This window comes from Prenolepis imparis, unplaced genomic scaffold (genome assembly GCF_030444845.1).
Source record: "Prenolepis imparis isolate NDT839.2.m4 unplaced genomic scaffold, iyPreImpa1.0 SCAF_15, whole genome shotgun sequence".
In the NCBI taxonomy this organism is placed as follows: Eukaryota; Metazoa; Arthropoda; class Insecta; order Hymenoptera; family Formicidae; genus Prenolepis; species Prenolepis imparis.
The window spans coordinates 1183580-1195891 of record NW_028141173.1 but is presented as its reverse complement, the minus strand read 5'-3'; the positions used below and the strand labels follow the sequence as shown (position 1 = coordinate 1195891).

Sequence of the window (12312 nt, the reverse complement as noted above, 5' to 3'; positions counted from 1 at the left end):
TTGGAATTCGCGAGGAATCCGATCCCGCCGATTCTAAACATCGATTACGCGAGTCCGAACACGCCGCGCATTCGATGCAGACGCCACGAAATGCGAAGACTTCCGGTACTGGCGCGCCGCGTGACCGCAGAAAATCATGGACGCGAGAGAGAGATATATATAATTTCAATCGACCCATCAAACTTCGAATGGAAGCTGCCGGCTTCCAGCTTCATACCCGCCAATCAACATAATGCTTTAACGGCCGAAATCTTATTTCAAACCAGCCGCAAATACGCTCGGCGTAGAATCGGATCCTATCCTACGTATAAAATAATTAATCACGCATACCTCTCTCTCAATAGCAATTATGTAATATCGCGAAATACGAGATTTATAAATCGAGGTGGTTTTAAATCGAATATCGTATAAATTGTCGAGCAATAAATATTGAATGTAACCTCGTGCTATAAAAAAATTAAAATTTCAGGATGCAGATTATGCGAAATAAATTACTATATCCATTTTTTTATTGCAAAGTAGATACGAGTAGTAAAGAATTTTGGGAAAGATATGATAAATTAACAAAAATAATTATTATTATATTAAGATATCGATTCTTTAATAATTATAGAAGATATATTAAGATATTTAAAAATGTCTGCTTATCTCCTTAACGAACAATTTACATCTGTAAAATGTTTTTATTTAAAATACAAAAAAATACAAAAAAGTTATTTGACAAACGAGTATTAAAAATACCGCGAATATTAAGAATGCAATAATATTTGGGTATCATTAATAGGAATCACTTTATAATTTTTAAGTACCATGAAATTAGCGCACCAATTTTTCTCAAACAATATTTTATCTCTCGGAAAAAAATGGTCAACAATGACACGATTACTGCATATTAAAAGAAATTAAAAGCGAGCGCGCAGCCGGGGAAACGTTTTAATTTCTATCAACAGCAAGCCGAGCGAATTAATCACCATAAATCCAGGATCGACGGCGGAGATAAAGCCGAGTCAAAATTAAATCCCAAGCGAAGAGCTCGTCCATCGAGCCCAACGGACTATCCATCGAGATATATCCTCCTTCTAAAGGTCTTCCACGGAGCTCTCTCCGATTATCCGAAGATCGGTCGAGCTTTCTTGTAACGGAGCTTATCCCGTCGACGTTAATTAAACATCGAAAAGCTTCGCTCCCTAATCCAACCGGGGTACTTTCTTTCAGCTGGGATTATTTAGGGGGGGGAAGAGGGGAATATCTCTCTCGCTTCGATCTCTATCTGTCTGCTCTTCCATTCTTCGATTGGATCAAAACGCCAGTCGAAATTTGTAAACATTTAGATAACAAATTAAATTTATTAATAGAAAAAAAATATACGTCCTAAATATATTATTGATACGTCAGTTTTTTAATACACACACAATGTGCTGATACATATTTTCATATATGTTATATTACTTTTCATATAAACGATTCGAGCTAAAGACACAAAAAACTTTGTACGCATAATATCCTATAATTTGGCCAAAATTTGACGGGAGTTTTACAGGATCAATTTTTTAGTCTTTTAACGTCAGTTTGAACGAAACCGCGACGATCTGTCGATCGCGAAAGAAAATGTTCTTTTACTCACACTTGTGTACTAAACTATTCCCCCTATATTAGCTTCCTTCCGGTACACGATGGTGGTGAATGAAGATGAAATGTTTTACGGAGTATCCCAGAAAAGGAGGATATTTCCTCGGAGGATAGAGAGCGATCTTGGAAAGATGGCCGGGAAGGGAGGGAAGGAAGGATGAAAACGAATGAACGGGTCTTAGTGGGATATCGAAGTAACGTTATCTTATCGACACAAGTCCCACAGGAGACTCCTCTCGGGCAACTGCGTACGGTTTTACAAGAGCCACTTTAAACTTGTTATTCGTCTAGAATGCCGATTGCTTTTTCATTACCACGCCAACTTATTTGAATCTCGATAATAGCGTCTTTCGAATTTCATCGAGCAAAGTCGATATCGAGTAAAGATGATGTCGAGACTTTAAGGTCGTTAATATTTACACGTTGTCTCTCGTCACATTTTCCAAGAATAAGTTTGATGCTGCCAAGAGAAGCCCAACTAATTATTATACATATATAATTTTTTTCAAAATATCTTTTATTTTCTCATTAGATATATCTTTTTGAAACAATCAATGTTTTCTCTAGGAATGCATGCATATTCTTAGTTGTCGATCGCAGAGAGATAAATGCTTTATATTCTATTCCAGTCTTTAAAAAATTGGCAAACGTTTCCAAAGAGCGTTACTCCGCGCCTCGTGGATAGTTCGATAGCCTAAAACTCAAGCTTCATTAGTTTCCGCCCACGTTCGGGCATGCTAATGTGTGCTTGGACGTGTAAAGCGCGGTGCTGAAGTTAACGGTTGCACGGACGATGTACGATTCGCGAGTTTCACGCGAAATCTACCATAGCGCTTCACAGGCCACGAATGGGAAGGCCCGGAATAAGTTTACGAGATTGACGTTCACAGATACTCGGCGATCGATTCGCAGCGCGCTTGGCCGACAATCTATACTCGAAGCGTCGAAGCGACGAGCGGAGATTCGGGCAACGATGAATTATAACAAGCGTATAAAGCTTTCAATCGAGCTTTCGAAACTCGCGCGTGTTTGCAAAATACGAAAGATTCGAGTTTCGACTGATAAAAGTGTTTTGTAATCATCAAAAAATACTATACAAATACGAAAGTCCGTTTTGCGATCTTCGCAATGTTACACGGTTGCTATATTATTTATACATTGTTATATTATGTATTTATCTGTAATAATTATATATTATTATTATATAATTTTATATTGTATTTAATTATATTATATTTATATATAATATGTTTAATATGTTTTCTCTCTCTGTATGCAAAAATGTTTAAATAATGGATTACAATAATGGAACAATTTTTCATATACGCGTTAGATGAGAGGCTAAGAATAAATTGCGTTTGAGGTCTATAAAAATCTCAACACACTGTCTAGCAATAAGCTTCCATTTTTATTGTACCCTTTTCGCAACAACTTGGATGGATCTATTGAGGGAGCGGCGCTTTGACGCGCGCGTGTAAGAAATTTCTTCACACAATTTGCGAAAGTACCCCGTCGTCATTCTCCATCGAAATGCTATTTTCGCACGTAGCAGCCAACCGGACTCTCGCACTTTTGCGAGTAGATTACCGCAAGTGCCGCGCGGATCTAAAGGACGGGTGGTCGCGGTAAAAAAAAAAAAAAATAAAAAAGCATTTCCATCCTTAAAAAACCGACACTAACTGTATAGCGCGCAGCCTGCGGCTGCGGCCTGTGTTCCTCCATTAAGCTCGCCTTCCTTTTGCATTTTGACCGCAGCGTATCATCGTCACGCTTGCCAAACGTAATGTCGGTAATTCTATTTTGCGGCTCGCAAAGATTTTTTTTAAGCGGCAAGATGCGCGCGCGAAATTACATTACTGTATATAAAGACACTTTTATAACGCGGATAAGAGAGTAGCAAGTCTCAAAGCTGTTACTTTGCAGGTAATTTTGGTTCTCCGCGCGTTTGCTTATATCTATTCTCAGAAATACTCCTAAATGTAGAAATCTTTTTAAATGTAAAATAAGCTCATCGCGCACATGGAAATAGGAGATCTTTCCGGTATATTCGTGGTTCTATATAAAACATGAACTTTCTGCGTTTTGATATAACAAGAAGAAATCGCGAAAACATTTATAATTGATTCCCGAACGTTTAATTTCTCCTTCTCGGAAAATTTTACGTAGAATCGAGTTAATTGCTAGAACAGTTTTGTGGATTACGAATCGGAATAAATATGACGTAAATAAATCAGAAAACTTCGTGCTTTAATTCCAGCTAAATATTCATCATCGTGGAGCGAATTCCAGGTCGAGACTTTGTAAAATTTCGCGGCTGGAAACCGCTTGAACACGCGCGCCACTTTTTCCCATTGATACATTTTGCATTAAGCTTCACTGACCCATCCGTATAAAGCCAGCGATTTAATCTCGTTTTGCCAAAACAAAAAAAAAAAAAAAAAAAAAAATAGAGAGCGAGCGGAAAAGATGGAGGAATGTTCCCATTTGCCATAAATGCGGAGAGAGAGAAAAGCCGAACTTGTTGAACTCGGACGTGTAACAGAGAGTGATGTAACACACGGAGCGTGATATATGTCGAATTAATTGTTTCAAGCTGAATTACACGCGAAAATTTTAATTATCGGGCGTCAATTAAAACGCCCGGAATGGGATGACTCGTTAAAATCGTTGCATATGATATAAATCGAGAATACTTTTTCACTAATTCAAATATTCTTTCGCTTCTTATTAATTAATTCAATCTTCGTAAACGTGCCGCGGGACGATGATGATAATAATAATCTTTATTACGAGATTCGCAAAAGCTCCACAAGGGACATTTGATATTCGAGCGGAGAGAATATCTGTGAAATGTTAATTCGTATAAAGAGAGGGAGAGAGGGAGAGATCCCGGATTTTAAATTTAACTCTAATATTTATATTCCTGTATCTTCATACACCGCTCTCGTATAAATTCGATCTCTCTTTGTTCTCCCGTTATTTAAAATCTTCTGAAGAGTTCGATTTATATTCTAGTAACGCGCGAGAGAGAACAAAGCTTGAATTTAATCAAAATGATCTAATATACTCATTTCACACTTAATAAAATGAAAAATTAATTTATATCGCTATTTAATATTTGAAAAATCTGTTGCAGAGGAAATTAATGCTCTTGGAAATCGATTAAACTTGATTCGTTATTGCTAATGGAGCAATTTTGTCAAACACACCAAAAGGACTTGTATAAAATTAATAATTAAAATTATAATAACGTAATTATATCAAGTAATTATACATTTCGAAGCACTTCTCGCCGCGAGAAATAAATTCGCGACGAACGAGAGGTTCTCTCTCCCCCTTTCTGTCTCTCTCGAACAAGAATCTGCTCGACAGCAGTTTACAATTCCCCGGAGAAACGACAATTCCATGAGAGAAATTCGATATCGAACGCAGAATAGATGGAGAATATAGGGGGTGGAGGGGTGGGAAAGGGGATGAAGCCGCCGGTTGATAAAGGGGGAGAGGGAGGTGCCGCTCCCAGGGTTTATTTTCCCTCCTCGTCGTCGTCTAATAGCGCGTCAAAGGAGACACGTAAACGACGGCAATGACGGCGCCCGGCGAAGCGAAGGCAAATGGGTGTGCATCCAGTGCACTAAAGCGCTCCTTTGTTCCCGACACGTGATTGACGGTGAGTGGTTCACGGTTTTCTACCCCCGGCCCCCGGCGCGATGCAGGGGGAGAGATTACCGTCGAACGCATCGAGAGGGGACGATGCACTCGGCGCGTCGCGACGCCGAAGGATGCGGCGGCCACCCCTGACCTCATTGGCACGTTTATCCTCGCCAATTTACGCGGGGAAAAGACAGAAAGGTAGAGAGACGATTTACGTCGTCGATATATCTCTATCTCTCGCCGTAAGCGCCGACAATCCTTAATTAAGCCAGGTCTAACCATCTATTCGACATCTAAATGATTTTGTTTTGCACCAATTAAGAACTAGATAAATAAAAAAATCCTTTCTTAATTAAATGCATCTTTAAACTATGTTTATAATTAATTTTAATTAGTATAGAAAAGTATTACACGGAGACGATAAAATTTTGCGTCGGCGCCTAAATATAATATTTGACATAACGAAGGAAAAATCGACTCCAAACTGAGCGATATTCCGAGAGCGGAAATATCCACGTGCGCGGACAAATTATTTTACACGAGATACGAATAAAATTACTCTCTTTCTCTCTTTCTCGTTTGCCGGATCGCGATCATACCGCGAGTATCGCGGACGAAACAAAATTTACGATGCAACACGTTGCCGCCGCGATGCGAAATTTTGTTGCCGACGACTACGCGCAAATTGCGTTTGTCCCATCACATCCCGCGATGGCGTCGCGTCGCCGTAATTGCTCGTATCGTCACGAGGCGTCTGGAAATTTACCGGAAGGATCGGAGATCACCCGACGACGAAAGAATCACCCCCGCTGTGCCGTGTTTACGACCCAATGCCGCAGATAATGAAACGCTTTACGGAGCGAAAAGAGACGAGATCAATCGCGTGCAATTTCGAAACATCATCTTCGCGAAGTAGTTTTGTGCTCTAATAAATAATTTTTATTAATATATACGCGTTCGCTCAGAACCAGAATATAATTATTAATGATTGGTGTAATATATAATTTTTGTTTAAAACTAAGATTTTTAAAATTCGATTGACTTTGATTGTAAGTTCAATAATTCCGCAAGATGGGAATAAAAAATTAAAAAAGCATAATATCAGACTTATTACTTTTTGACAGAATAAAATTTTGCTTGAAAAACAATTGTTGCGAATTATGCATCAGATATATTAAAGAAGAAATGGTTTGGAATTATCACGAATTAATAATTTCATTATATATATATCATGTATCACTATTAATAATTTAATATATCGTATTATTACGCCACTCGCAGCAAAACTCACGTTATTATTATTATTATTATTATTAATGCAAACGGCAAATCCTGTGTATTTTAAATGTGTGTTGATCAATACACAGTGTACCTAGGTACGTGTCTGAACAATCGCACTAAAAATGACTACTGTGCACGTTAACTTGAATGCATCACGACACGTCGATCGATCGACTGATGTGCGTGTGTGTGTATGTGATTGATGTATGATTCTGTTTTAAATTAAAATATGTTTTAGGGTTAAATATATTTCTCTGGTGTCGGAGGCGCGCGATCGATTATCACGTCATATTGTGTGAGAACGATAATGCGCCGAACGAAGTTAGTTCAATTCGGCAAGCTCGTCGTTTCGACGGTGCTTTAGGCTGTTTAACAATATGACACATAGATTGCACGTGGCGACATGTGCAATATAATACGTTTAGAGTATCGTAACAGCGAGAGAATCGCACGTAAATCGCATTCTATTGACGTGATTACATGCTCCATTAAATATGTTAATTTGTCATTCTCGGTCTACAAAACGCGAAGAGGAAAAAATTGACTTTATCAGCATATGCATATAAGTTGCTTATTTATATCTAATAAAACTCCTTATTAATATACGTATATTAATGACTCGAAATTATTTTACACGAATTAAAATATTGCTCTGCACAAGTATGTTTTTTTTAATTTCATCGAATTTAGGATAAAATTGACAAAAGGCTAAAACTCATGTACGTATTTCGGATTGTATAATTTAGATGAATAATAAATTAGATATTAGAATCGATAAATTAATAACATTATTTGCAACTTGGTAACTTTACCTAACTGCGATTGAATAAGGCTCGGGCGACATCATAGATTTAGTGTATTCGCATTTTTTACTTTCGGCGTTTTCGTGGTCATTATTGTCAGGGCATTACCGAAATCGATCAATGGAGAGGAAACGCCTGATAGCCGATAACCGAAGGCGGAATTTCGGTCGGGGAAATTTAGTATATAATATCTATGAGCCATGGCTATATTTCATAGCTTTTGCAGTCTACATATCTTTTATATTTATACTAGTCTCCATACCTAGATACTTTGTCTGGCAAGAATATATTTTCTAGATAATTACAATTCTTATCTACTATGCACTGCAATACTCAATTATGTGAAATCAAAAGATAAGATTCATTTCATTTAATATATCGTGAGAGAAAAACTTGTATATTTCACAAAAATTTCTTTCCTTCAGGGAAATAATAATTATTTGTTTCAATAAAATTAGAGGGATAAAATTAGGAGAAAAAAAGATGACTGTATAATGATTCGATTTCTTATAATATCAGTTTTCTTACCAAAACACATAATATTAAAATCATACGCAAATAGACGTGACCTTACCTAGATATTGTACGAGTTCTTTTGCTTAAGCTATGGTCAAGGATATTCGTAATGCGCGCTTTGCTTTAGTTTCAGCTATATCTCCAGCTATATTCTAATACGAAAGACCAACAACTAGCTAAAGCAGGTGAAATCGATCGGTCTACTAAATGTTAGAAACCTTTCATGGGCATATTCGTTTAAGCTTCTCATGAATTTAAAAATATGACACGTATTATATAACACAGATCTGCACATTTAAATTAAAAATAACGATAATTAAATATTTTTTGCAAAATTATACAATTTCTTAAATTATTATCCTAGCTTTTTTTCGTAAAGAAATATGTAACATTAATTTCTGCGTGTAAAAAAATGTGAAAATGTTTGATATATAAAATCGCGGTGTTACATACGAGTAGGTGATAAAATTACAAAAGCAAACTTTCATTCGCGGAAATCAATAGCGATATTTACAAGTTTGCAGACACATCCGTGTGATTCAATTTATTTGTCGGAAAGGAAACAAGAGCAAGATAAAGCAAATGTTGCTGCGACTACGAAACTATGTTAGTGTGTACTAAATTATGGAACAAATATTGGTGAATATCAGCCACATGTCAATTGAATATTTCACAAAGAAAGAAATCACAATTCTATTGAAATAGAGTCTCAATGTCATGTTAACAACTTTCATAAATAATTCATTAGAAAATATTTGAAAATATAATAGCCGATTCTTCTTTCAGAAGAGGCGCTATAATAATAAAAAAAATTTATAAAACATGTCAAAACTGTAAATTAAGAAATAAATATTTAAATATTGCCTTGAAATAAAAATAAATGATCAAAGCAGTATAAGTTAATATCGGCTGTTATTTCCCAAACAAGATGCAACCTAATAATTAATTGAGTATTAAAAATTTACATTTAAAATATATATACGTACATTACAATATTACGAATTACAACACAATACACAAATTTAATTATTAATCATTCGTTATTACCGATTCTCCGATATCGAGCTTGCATCTGCAATTCTAAACCAAGTCATCGGATATGTAATATTTAAAATACGCGGCCCTCCATTTGCAAATTTAATAAAACCGCCGCTTTTATTCCATGAGATATCGCTTCATAATTCACAGAGGCCACATAATCCTCGACATTTTATCGACACTTGCGGAAAAAGGAAGAAAAATTGCGAGGACGAACAAAGAGCCGCGGCGCAAAGCAAAGTACGCGATGTAATCAGATTTTTATTGAGTAATATACAAACAACACAAGAGCAATCCATCAATGTAGGAATAATCGATTGAAATCTGATCGTCTTTCATCTTGTAGCGCAATTTCATAAAAGCGCTATTATTTCTTTCAGATATCGGTTTACATTTAGCATCATTATACAAAAGATTGATCGATACAAATATCCGATATAACAATCTGAACTGGTAATATGAGAGAATTTACGTTCATTTTTTTTCTTTATAAAACCAGTCAGAGAGAGAATTTCTCTATTATTTCTCTCGAACAATTTAAACAGAAGAATGGAAAGAAAAAGATTATTTAGGAGAAAGCGAAGTCTTTTCAATTATTCATCATGTTACACCTCTTACAGTCTTCGGATATTTTTGGTCGCCGTATATATTTTCCAATTTCATACACTTTTCTCTAAAAGCAAGAATTTTTCAAACTCGTTCGCGGAACGAAAAAAAAATTGATTTACACCATCCCTGCGATTCGATTCATCTGTAATAATAGAAGAATGTCCCGGACCGCGAAATTTACGCTAAATTAATTTCGAATTTAGAAACTATGCATGTATCACCCTTGAAAAATAAACCACGCCGATGTCATCGTTTTACATCGTTTATTTATACGGAACGCGCTACTTTACAAGCTTCGCACGTACGTTATATCTCGCATAAATATTTTTTTGCGCGTTGCAACCACACGATGGCGAAATAACTCGACGCGAAATAGAATTCGCTGATCAAGGAAGAGACCTACCATCCTCTTTTCACGGAATCCGGAACGTGCTCGATGACGAAGAGACGGCAACGAGATGAAAGAAGACGAAAGAGGCGGAAACAGCGCGGGCCCTTTCCCTTCTGTTGAATTCTAAGGTATCGACTTTTCAATTGGGTCACGTATATATACGTCGATTCTGCATTCGCGCATCTATACGGAGAATGTTTCGGAGACATTCATTCTTGCGAGTTTTATTTTCACGCTATACACACGATTAAACTGAAATATATGACAATGTATAAGCAATCGACAATCGTATTTTTAGATCAAGAGACTTTCGGCAAAGATTGAAAATAATCTATTTATAGAAATTTTTGAAAGTAAAATATAATAAACAATAATTGTGGATCACCCTGTATAAAAAAATATAGTAATGCGCGAGCATATGAATCGTGACACAAAGAAACCGCGAGAAAAAAATCAAGGGACGACGTTTTAATGGAAACTGAAAGTGCGGTGTAGTAAATGAAAATGGACGTTTCCTGGAAATATTTTAATTTACGAATGTAATATTACGAATGTAGTATTATTTGTAACATAAGAGCACACGTAAAAAAATTTTCAAATATCCCTCTACATGGAAACCTCAAATTAAAATAAATAATATCGCAAACACACTCTCTTGAATCTCTATTTAATTCCACCTCAAACTTAGAATTTGAGACGAGAGAAAAAGAACCCGTGCTGCTTTCGCCTCTTTCATCTCGTCGCTATAAAAAAAACATAAATTTAGAAAGGAACATTTTACTTTAATTAACAAAAAATGTATCAAAAAGAAATTTTCAGATGAAATAAAAATCGTTTAATAAGAATGAAAAATTTCATCATTTCAGCTTTCGGAAACCAAAAGATTGTATTATTTTACGAGAAAAGGTCGAAACTCGTCGAAGAAAATTCATAGATGACAGACTCCACGTAGTAAAATGGAAGAGGGCGAATCGGGTCAGGCGAAGGAAATGTGTTTTCGAGAAAACGTGCGGACGGGATAGCGTAACGATATCCGCGTATCGACATCGGCAAAGTGGACGCACGCGTACCTAAAAGCAGGGTTGCGAGAGACTGCGGGTTAAGGGTTGACCTGTTTGCCTCTCTCTCTGTGTGTGTATACGTGCGCATTATTCATTCTCGGAGCAGCGAACCAGGAAAGGTACGATCCGCGATACGAGAAGGTAGGACTGACATGTTTCGATGCGAAAGATACCCTTCGCAAAACTAGCTTAAAACAAAAGCTACTTGGCGAATTTTCGATTCGTGTATGAAATTCATATGTGTGTGTATCAACGATTGCACTCGCAATTTACAAACACAGTTCGCGAAATGTTAGAAACGTTTGAAGTTTCTGCATAATTTTTATAAGGAAAAGAATTTTTTAATTATAAAGAAATTAATTATTATCTTTTTAATTCTTTCCTTGTTTCTGTAATTAAAAAATTAACGAGTATTTTTGTAAAATATTTCATAAATGTCCCTGATGAGAGAATAAAGAATAAGTAGGGTGACTTCCCTAAAAAAACACTTAATAAAACTGTAAGTAGATGTAGCGTATTGTTTTACACGTAGCTCTATATATGTATATCGAGACTTCTACAGGTCACTTCCGGTATTATAAGCAAGAAGAAGACACGATTCTTTTGTTTTCTTAATGATAATTTAATAGTACGGAAATGTTTCATTAAAAAGGCGACACGTCGAGCCATTATCGGTGTTTTACTCCAATATTTAACAAGCATTTAGACGTTTCTGTTTAAATTGAAATATTGATGGACGCAGTTGTGTCCTCGTTTTTTCAACATATATATACATTGCATTTTTATGAATCAATCATGTAGTTAATTAGATTCTAGCTTCTTCAAAACTGTTTTAATGCGAAAATTGTTAACTAAATGATAAATTAATTCTCTGTTTACACGGTAGACTTTTAGTGAAAAATTCAAGCAACATGAAAACAATAAAGCAAATTACAAGAGTCGTATTTTTATTATAAAGAATATATATCAGCATGTATACTAATAAAAAAATTTTTCAAAAATAAAATCGATACATATTCGCCATAGAGTTCGCTCGAATTTTACAGCAATGACATTTCAACGTTACATCTCATCATCGAGATATATAACGTTATATGTTTTCGCATGTCGCTTCTGCCCTCGGAATAGTTTAGCGAGGCATTAGATCGTAAAAAAACATCAGTACATATAAAGCTCGCGTCGATAGCTTCCTTCGAAAAGTTCCCCCTCGCCAAGGTAATAGAAAAAGTTTTCTTGTTCGGCAAGGAGAGGAAACGCGTCGCCGATGTTTTACATCGTCGACACTGCATTATTATCGATCTCTCATCGGCAGAACACATAAAAGCATACGTAA

The 12312-nt window shown here is 36.1% G+C and overlaps 2 protein-coding genes across 4 annotated transcripts in view; one reads left to right on the top strand and one right to left on the bottom strand.

The window, feature by feature from the left end:
- Window positions 1-12312, bottom strand: part of Alpha-man-iib (alpha-Mannosidase class II b) — a 68994-nt gene that overhangs the window by 32741 nt on the left and 23941 nt on the right. The gene's annotated exons all lie outside the window — the stretch shown is intronic.
- Window positions 1-12312, top strand: part of LOC145946365 (uncharacterized) — a 62152-nt gene that overhangs the window by 49371 nt on the left and 469 nt on the right. The gene's annotated exons all lie outside the window — the stretch shown is intronic.